The following is a 9,207-nucleotide window of genomic DNA, read 5'->3' as shown; positions in this document are numbered from 1 at the left end:
ACTTTAAAGTGATCTACAAACTGTTAACTGGTAAAAAACAGCGCAGAATAATAATGAAATAATAATGATACATGTCATGACTTTGTTCTCTGTATATAGCAGGATTTGTTTTCAATGCATTTTGTGAATGAAATGTATGCTTATATTTTACATGCCATTCATCATGTTGTTAAAAAATGTGTTGTATGAAAATATCTATATTACTATGAAAATTGTGATGTGATGTATATTATGATATGTGACATGTGCTTGTTGTCATTAAAAGAAATATGAACAATCTATAGTATACTGTATATATTGTTATTTAAAACAAACGAAAACTGGTTGGCAATAGGCCCAAAACGCACCACACACAATCTAGGATCCAAATTTTTTTCGGGGGAGGGGAGGGGGGCATGCCCCGGTCCCCCTTAGATCTGGGTGGCTCAAAGATATTTTGGGCCAGCGCTAGCCCTGTGGAAGCGTTAATAGCGTTAATAGCAACCCAAACACAATTCACCCCCAAGAGACAATTCACGCGCTAGACACTTAAAATTTGATTTTAAATAATACATATTGCGATTTTATTCCCAAATTAATTAATAATTTCATCTCTCGTTTAACATACGTTTTAGAAAATATTAACAAAACAAACAAAAACAAACAGCCGTTAAATTTTATTGTTGTAAATATGGTAACCTGATTACATATCCACTAGCGTCTATGCATATTTACACATAAAAAATAGTTCGCAAGTAAGCAACAAACAATCACATTCAAACGCAAATTATTTAACAAAATATATAAATTTATGCTAGAAATCGAAACTTAAATACAATGTCTGCACTAAAAACACAATACCAATAGTTTTTACAATAACACATTCGACATGTACATGTACTTCCAACAACACGCCAACCTCTATTTTCAAAGCGAATGTGTAGAGTAACATTTCAACAATAAAGACAAACTGGAACTGGAGTTTAACTTAGTGCGCAAATTGGAAGTGATTACAGTAATTTATTTTTCAACTTGTCAATCTCCGTAGTATACGTTTAGTTGTGAGATGTTAACGGTTTCCCAAAAAAAACATGCCTTCGCTACGAAGTCAAAGTGGGTGGGGAACGAGACTGCTTGTGGATTTCGAGTTGCTGGAAGTTTGTAACGAAGCTGCTTTTGTGCAATATTCAGCGATTTTGCAAGCTGTGTGTTTGAAGTTGGAGATATATATTGCTGACATTAATGATGTTGTGTACGTTCTTGTGACCACTGATCTGCATATGATACCAGTGGGAGAGCATCCCGAATCCCAGTTCCCACATAGTCTGCAACAGATGTTTCCTGGTCGAGTGGTTGGTAAGTTTCATCGTTATACATGCATATTACACATTTTACATTATTTGTGCTATTTTTGACACCCATTTTTCATGCTGATGAACCAACGGTCAGTGCCAGTAGTCCTACTGTCATTGGTCTGTGTGCTTGTTGAAAGTACATGTAGAAAGGGTTGATTAGCTCCAATAAGCCATGTTGCTCTTTTTTGGATAAAATTTATGGCAGTTGGCTTTTTTATCTTTGTGCAGCAACATCTGCCGCCTCATTTTTTGAAAACATTAGTCGCACACTGTTCATATTGTGGAAAAATGAGTCTTGCATGTAAAAGTAAGAAAAATGGGTGGTGACTATTCAACAATGTGAAAAAATGAGTCGCGCATTGTTTAAAATACTTAAAATATCAGTCGCAAACATTAGAAAAATGTAAAAAAAGTGTCTCACAATGTTGAAAATTGTGAAATATGAGTCGTACAATGTTGAAGGTTGTAAAAAATGAGCCTCGCAATCTAGACAATTATGGAAAAATAAGTAAGGGGACAAAAATTCCACTCGTCTGCTCATATTGACGAGTGAAATCTTTAAAGGACAAGTGAATTTCCCTAAAGCGCTCGTCCTACAGGACGAGAGAAAAAGCTGATGTTAAAATATGTTTTTTAAGACCCGTAAATAATTAAATAAAATCATTTTCTTAAAGCATATCTATTCCGAAAGTAGAACGAGAATGAACTGGAAATTGTAATTGTAAATTTCATACAACAGGTGCGCATTGTTATGCGAGACTAAGTCGCGAGTAAATATTGGTGTCAATGTTGACAGGGAAACATCCGACTGCATTCACTGTAAGTATTGATTTTTAAAGAATTATTTAACTGCAAAGTACAGTTTATAACTAGTCTGAATTTCGTCCGAAAAATGTCTGACATTTGAGCGTTCTTTAAAGGGATGGGGGGGAGTTTGGTGTTCAAACATCCCAAACAGGAAAGCACGCAAGCATTAGAAAAAAGTAAAACAGCAGTCTTCATTTATTTATTTTGTGTTCCTCATAAATAACTTATTTCACTGCTCAACATTTCTTTTTTGATCAGCTGGCATGAATAACTGAGTAAGCAGCATTTTAGCAGTGATATAGTAAATTTTATTAGTCATATTAGCCCTTTGCAAACTTTATTTCACACATATTCAAGGACGAGTGCATATGTGTTTGCAGGACGAGTGCACATTTAAATGCACTCGTCCTGCAGGACGAGTGCAGTTTAGAAATATTTTTGTCCCCTGTAAGTTGCACACTGTTCAAAATTGTGAACAAATGACTTGTGACTGTTGGAAATAGTGAAAATAATTAATTGAGCATTGTTCAAATTTGTGAAAATATGAGTCTCAAACTATTCAAATTTGTGAGAAAAAAAGTCGCTAACTGTCGAAAAATGTGAAAAAATGAGTTGCACACTTTTTAAAATACTGACCATTTGCATTGCAAATTCCTCTACCGGTAATTAAAATACTGACCATTTGCGTTGCAAATTCCTCTAATTTTTGCAAAAACAGCTTTCACTATTTATTTATTTAATAATAATCAGCGTTCTAGATAAGCTGCGTATCAGCGTAATATACGCATTCGAAATATCAAGATACGCTCAATTTATCATTTCCGTGCGTACATTTAAGCAAGCCAATCTGGACTTACGCTAATGCTGTAAATTCTCTGCGCAGTGCCCCAGATAATTATTTGAGAAATAGGGTTTTCACCCATTGATTTGAAAAATAGGGTGATTTCCTTCTTGAAATAGGGTGAAATAATTTATAAAAATGCATACCTTTATATCATTAATGTTTTACTTCTGTGGAAGATGCTCACTTGTACTGATTCAATAAAACTTTAAACTATCATAATTAACTTTAATAAACTGATGTTTCATAACATCTTTAATCATTGAAACTGTCCTTAATATAAACTTAAAACAAACAAAAATTCGATAACACGAATGATCATTTGGCTCTTGCTTTCTTGGTTCGAAACAGTTTGCGATCGACTGATATTTTTTTCTCAACAATAGCGGAAGTCTTTCGACCTCTCTTAGACATTTTTATTTTGCATCGTTATAGAAACTGAAAGTACGGGCACTTTATAAATACATGCACAATGAGCGACGGATAAAGTCAGATTGAAAACGCATGTATGTCGAGGAAAACAATTTGATCACACTTTATTTAACTATGAAATCTAGAACGCAGAGAGTTTGAATAAAGCTTGACTGTTTTCATGGTCCGTCATCCAGGCGCTTGCTTAATAAATACGCGTGACGATAATAATTTCAAAGAGAAAATACCGAAAATGAGCATTTAGTATTTTCGATTGAAGCTATTGTGTTGTACGCATTGAATTTGACGAATTTGCGCACAAATCAAAATGGTTGCGTTTTCAATAGGCATGTTATTGAATTTCTTTGCGTTTTTAGACATTTTAATAGGGTGAAAGACGCAGATACACAGCTTATCTGGGGCACTGATGCGTATATCATAAACAAAAAATATAAACAGCTGATTGTCTTTAGCCAAAAAATGAGACTGGTTATCGTAAAAATTAGAGCTGGTTGTAGAAATAGTTAGCCAGTCGGTATGTATACTCTGTAGCATCTAGATGCATGGTAAATTTAGTATTGATTTTTTAACAGACAGTCAAGCGCTTATGTGTTTATTAAATTACATGAAGTGGTCAGCATGGCTTCTTCCAAGCCAACACAAATTACTTCTCAAAGTACAATTGATTCTTTGTGTATGGCAAAAATTGTATAGAGTAATAAAATTGTACTGCCAATACTGAATGATTTAAATTCCTCTGTTTTAAAATCAAAAAGGAACCACTAAAATGCTAATAAAACAACTGTTGAAAGTTGGCAAAAAAGTTCTCCGTTGGCCACGGTGGTGGATAATAACGACGAAGATCTTAAATGTAATCTGCCAACAAGTTAAAATAACAAGAAATTAAGAAACCTACTAATATGAAGGAATACACATAGTTAGTTGTTAATTGTTATTAAAGTAGAGTGTCTGTACCCCGGCTATATTCTGGTTTTACTTTTAGCAAATTACCCTTCAACCAAGGCGAAATTTGACCATTTACCCCTATGCTTTGAAAAGTGGGGGTATTTACCCCCATGGGTACATTTTTTTTATCCTATTACCAGCTGAAAATCGATAGTATAACAACGATCGTATAAACTTTACCTTAATACTATCGCTATTTTTTCCGACCTCTATCTTAAGAACACTATATGTTTAAATGTGACGTCATAGCAAATGATGACGTTGAAGTAAACAAACACTTTGAAGTCAACTTGGAAAACCAGCGCTGTTTCTTTGAATTTTAAAGTATTTATACTTTTTTTGAACGATAAATGACCACAAAAAAGGATAAATAGAAAATTATGTGGATAAACTGGATAAAGATCAAGTTTATCATGCTCGGCACGAACCATGTTAGCGGCAAGCCTCGCGCTTCATCGGTTCTAAGCCTCGCATGATAAACTTGATCCAAAACTCACATAATATTCTCTATATCTATAATGCTGAATAATTGAGGTAAAAAAACAAGTCTATTATAAAAAAAATTCAGTTTAAAGAAATCGTAATTATTTTTTATTTAAAGTTATTTACGGCCATTTCATATGCCTATAATTATTATCATTTTTTTTATTATGATATTGTGTGACAGAGGTCCTAATTTAACGACAACTCTTGTGTTTAAACTGTTAAACAAATTAACAGTATACTATATGCAAAGACTCACACTGGACAAATTAATCATTAAATCTACAATGAATGGGAAGTAAGCATTTGTCCCTCTATTTACATTGTTTTTTATCATGATAGAGTTTTTTTTCTCTAACCCGTGATATTAAAGAAAAGATGAAACTGATCAAACAGCAAAGCTCAGTCTTGTATGGTATGAAATTACTGAGGGTGTATATCTCATACACCATCACTCACTTACTAAGGCTCGATTGGTCATTGTTGGCTCGGGTACTACTTACATGTACCCTGGGTAGTATACTTACATGTACCCCGGGTACGGAGTATATACTTAAACGTACCCGGTGATATTAGACTGTACCTGAGTTGTATATCCTCCCAAAATCCGATACGCTACTGATTACCGTTAAACGATATTGTTTACCTTAAACAAACTTCTATTTTAAAATTTCTGCATCATGTTGCTTTTTATCCCCACACTTTTTGAAAAGCGTGGGGATATTGATCATATTGTGGGTATCTCCGCCGTCCGTCCGTCCTGGCCTGGCCACTATCTCCTCCTACACTATATGCACTAGAACCTTGAAACTTACACACATGGTAGCTATGAGCATATGTGCGACCCTGCACTATTTGGAATTTTGATCTGACCCCTGGGTCAAAAGTTATGTGGTTGGGCCCGGGCCGGGTCAGAGATTTTTACTCATTTTTTAGGTTATTTTACTATAATTTCTTCATTTCTACACTGATTGTCTTCAAATTGATACCAAACCTCTCTTATGACAATACGGTAAATCTCAACTATGCATGGCCCCATTACCAACCCTGGGGGCCCCGCCCACATAGGCCACTCCCACTAAAAATTGCAGTTTTACTATAATTTCTTAATTTCTACACCGATTCACTTCAAATTGATACTGAACCTTTCTTATGACAAAACTATCAACCTCAGATATGCATGGGCCCCATTACCAACCCTGGGGAACCCCACCCACATAGGCCACGCCAACCCAAAAATGCCTTTTACTATAATTTCTTCATTTCTACAACGATTCACTTCAAATTGATACGGAACCTCGGCCCCATTATCAACCCTGGAGCGCCCCGCCCACATAGGCCACACCCACCAAAAATTGCCTTTTACTATAATTTCTTCATTTCTACACCGATTTACTTCAAATTGATACTGAACCTCTCTTATGACAATACGATCAATCTCAACTATGTATGGCCCCATTACCAACCCTGGGGCAACCCGCCCACATAGGCCACGCCCATCAAAAATTGCCTTTTACTATAATTTCTTCAATTCTACACCAGTTCACTTCTAATTGATAATGAACTTCTCTTATGACAATACGGTCAATCTCAACTATGCATGGCCACATTACCAACCCTGGGGTGCCCCTGGGTCAAACATGCGGCGTGGGGATACGCGTCGGCCTCTGCCGCACCATTTCTAGTTGAGTATGCATGTCTATAATATAAAGGCTGTTAAAAGGAAAATTGACCTAAATGTGAACATAATTAATTTTTACAAATTAGCCGACAACAACTGATTTAGCATTAAAATTCTCAGTTACGTTTTAGTATATTTATCGTACCCAGGGTACATGTAAGTATACTTAAGAGTACCTGAGGTGCATGTAAGTACTGTGCCAACAATGACCAATGAAGCCTTACTAACTGTATAATGATTATATCTCACCAACTACCTTAACCTTGTGTTTATTAACCTGAAATTTATGTAAAATCTGGCTTTTTTACTTTAATTTTTCATTCAATTGATTATGCAATTTTTGACTTATCTCGTGGGAAATTATTTGAATCTTTGGATATTAATGTATTTTAATGTTGTGTTTGTCACGCATAATTCAGTGTTTTCCAAAAAAATTGAGTAGCCAGTTATATGGGCAGCAACTATGCGGTAAAACAAAAGCATTTGTGACATTTAACTTGATGTATTTGGGAATAGTAGCCGGCATGTAAAAGAAGTCGTTTTAATGCAGGTATTACATTGTAAATATTTATTTATTATTTCGAAGATAACAGTCATTGCAACGTGTTTAGTGAATATTACATCGATAGGCTGGCATGAAAAGTAGCTCCTTTTGAAGCACAAACTGCATCCAAGAATATATCATGGCTGACCCGGTTTGATGAGGCCTGTTTTTGATAATAATTTATTACTATTTTTACTTCCGTGTTCATAATCTTTACGGGCGCCATGCTGGAAATAGTCCGTTTCCCACAATGCATTTACAGCGTTGACACACTGGGTCTATACCGGGAAAAACCACGCGCCAGTTTTGGCGCCTGACGTCATCCCGCCGAAATTTTCATTGGGCAATTCATATGTAAACGTCATTGTATTCGCAAAAAGGCGGTAAACTTTAAAAGCCAGACATTGAGGGCAAGGTGCGAAAGTAAAATGTCTCGGATATTGGGAAAAAAAACGCGCGTGTTAGTCAGTTAAATAGTTACTTAGTTAGTTACTTATTTTGTTTAAAGTTCATAAATTTATATTGAAAAGTGTAAGGCAATAATAACTTAAACGGACTAATGCACAATGTGACCAACGGACTGTCGGATTACTAACGGTAAGAAAACATGCAGTTTATTGTCAATATTGACAAAAATCTGCGCAGATTTATTGGCTTTGCGTAATGCCCCTTTTCGCACTGTTTTCAGAAACTTGTGTTTACAATCACACTCGCATATGGAAATATCATGAATATAAGTGACATGAACGCCTGTGAATGTCTTTGCTGCAACTAGTTTAGTGGAGTGTAACATATATTATGCGCATGCGCTTCGATTGTTTTATTACATGCGGTATTGGCAGCCATTTAAAGAAATGTGAAAACAACACATTAATCTTACTTGTTCTCGTTCTAATTAATATAATTTTTCAACAGCTTGGTCGAGTATCGAGGTAAATATATTTAAATGCGTTTGCATATAAACTGAATACCGTATGAAACGTGTAGATGATGCTTTTCTGCATTTATTAACGACTGCAATTGTTTGTGAAATACCATTGTTTTTTACTGTTATAAAATTGTGTATTTCTAATATTTGGGTATAATACGTGTGTCTGGATATATAAGATATATTATATGGTTGTTTTATATAGTGCATATACAATGAATAACTTATGAGGGCTTAGTGTGACGATTTAGAATACAGTTTGGATCCTGATGAGACGCCATGGTTTGTGGTGTCTCATAAAGTGCAAATATTTCAAGGGAGACGACTGTTATAAGTTTCTGATCAGCACAAATTACACAATTAACTCCCTTTCTTTACGGGCTCCATGAAAATGCTATGTCCACGTATAAAACTGTTTTACAGTGTGAAGACCCTACATAAAAATGCGGATTTTTTTCTTACGTGGTATCTTGCGACACACATTTTCAAGTCTATTTCATTACATTTGGCATATATATTAACAAAAATGGCATCGTATGAACATGTCGTCATAGTATATAAGCAACATTGAAGCCTAATATACATTCATCTATTATTATTTGGGCACAAATAATTTTACCGTATGAAGACCCTACATAAAAATGCTGATTTTGTTCTTACTTGGTACCTGGCGACACACATTTTCAAGTCTATTTCATTAAATTTGGCATAGATATTTATAAAAATGGCATCGTATGAACCAGTAGTCAAAGTATAAGCAACATTGAAGCCTAATATGCATTCATCTATGATTATTTGGGCACAAACAATTTTACTGTGTGAAAGCCCTACATAAAAATGCTGATTTTTTTCTTACTTGGTATCTGGCAACACACATTTTCAAGTCTGTTTCATTAAATTTGGCATCTATATTAATAAAAATGGCATTGTATGAACATGTCCTCATAGTATAAGCATAGAAGCATAATACGCATTCATCTATTATAATTTGGGCTCATACAATTTTACCGTGTTAACACCATATATCAAGTTGCAGATTTTTTTAATACTAGTATTCGCCACATACCCACAGGCATTTTCATTAATATCTCAGAAAAAAAGACATATAAATTAATACACATGGCATCTAAAGAACATTTTATCAAAGTTAAACATGGTTCCCAGCCAACCTGGAAATCAGGGAAAACTGGAAAAAGACTCTTTTTTTCCAGT

The 9,207-nt window shown here is 34.9% G+C and overlaps 1 long non-coding RNA gene across 1 annotated transcript; it reads right to left on the bottom strand.

Moving 5' to 3' along the window:
- Nucleotides 1–641: 641 nt before the first annotated feature.
- Nucleotides 642–8,154, bottom strand: LOC127848092 (uncharacterized). Its single transcript, XR_008034348.1, has 2 exons — nt 7,145–8,154; nt 642–1,304 (listed from the first exon to the last, which is right to left on the bottom strand). It is a non-coding gene; the product is annotated as an uncharacterized LOC127848092 (long non-coding RNA).
- Between the last annotated feature and the right edge of the window lie 1,053 nt (nt 8,155–9,207).

The sequence above is a fragment of the Dreissena polymorpha genome, chromosome 10 (assembly GCF_020536995.1).
Source record: "Dreissena polymorpha isolate Duluth1 chromosome 10, UMN_Dpol_1.0, whole genome shotgun sequence".
Lineage (NCBI taxonomy): Eukaryota > Metazoa > Mollusca > Bivalvia > Myida > Dreissenidae > Dreissena > Dreissena polymorpha.
Note: the sequence above shows the minus strand (reverse complement) of the source record. Positions and strands in the feature narration are given on the sequence as shown.